This window comes from Bison bison, unplaced genomic scaffold (assembly GCF_000754665.1).
Source record: "Bison bison bison isolate TAMUID 2011002044 unplaced genomic scaffold, Bison_UMD1.0 scf7180017864519, whole genome shotgun sequence".
NCBI lineage: Eukaryota > Metazoa > Chordata > Mammalia > Artiodactyla > Bovidae > Bison > Bison bison.
Window position 1 is genome coordinate 5627215 of NW_011495072.1, and position 779 is coordinate 5627993.

At 42.1% G+C, this 779-nt stretch overlaps 2 protein-coding genes across 3 annotated transcripts in view; one reads left to right on the forward strand and one right to left on the reverse strand.

Annotated features, from left to right (window-relative positions):
• Positions 1 to 779, forward strand: part of TSPAN2 (tetraspanin 2) — an 86198-nt gene that overhangs the window by 84825 nt on the left and 594 nt on the right. The window lies entirely within an intron of this gene.
• The window catches only part of SYCP1 (synaptonemal complex protein 1), a 147263-nt gene that overhangs the window by 6511 nt on the left and 139973 nt on the right, over positions 1 to 779 (reverse strand). The window lies entirely within an intron of this gene.

Consider the following 779-nt stretch of genomic DNA (forward strand, 5'->3'; position numbering starts at 1 on the left):
CAGCTTCAGCATCAGTCCTTCCAATGAATATTCAGGACTGATTTCCTTTAGGATGGACTGGTTGGATCTCCTTGCAGTCCAAGGGACTCTCAAGAGTCTTCTCCAACACCACAGTTCAAAAGCATCAATTCTCTGGTGCTCAGCTTTCTTTATAGTCCAACTCTCACATCCATACATGACTACTGGAAAAACCATAGCTTTGACTAGATGGACTTTTGCTGGCAAAGTAATGTCTCTGCTTTTTAATACACTGTCTAGGTTTGTCATAGCTTTTCTTCCAAGGAGCAAGCATCTTTTAATTTCATGGCTGCAACCACCACCTGCAGTGATTTTGGAGCCCCCAAAAATAAAGTCAGCCACTGTTTCCACTGTCTCCCCATCTATTTGCCATGAAGTGATGGAACTGGATGCCATGATCTTGGTTTTCTGAATGTTGAGTTTTAAGCCAGCTTTTTCAATCTCCTCTTTCACTTTCATCAAGAGGCTTTTTAGTTCTTCTTCACTTTCTGCCATAAGGGTGGTGTCATCTGCATATCTGAGGTTATTGATATTTCTCCCAGCAATCTTGATTCCAGCTTGTACTTCATCCAGCCTGGCATTTTGCATGATGTACTCTGCATATAAGTTAAATAAGCAGGATGACAATATACAGCCTTGACGTACTCCTTTCCCAATTTGGAAGCAGTCTATTGTTCCATGTCCAGTTCTAACTGTTGCTCCTTGACCTGCATACAGATTTCTCAGGAGGCAGGTAAGGTGGTCTGGTATTCCCATTTCTT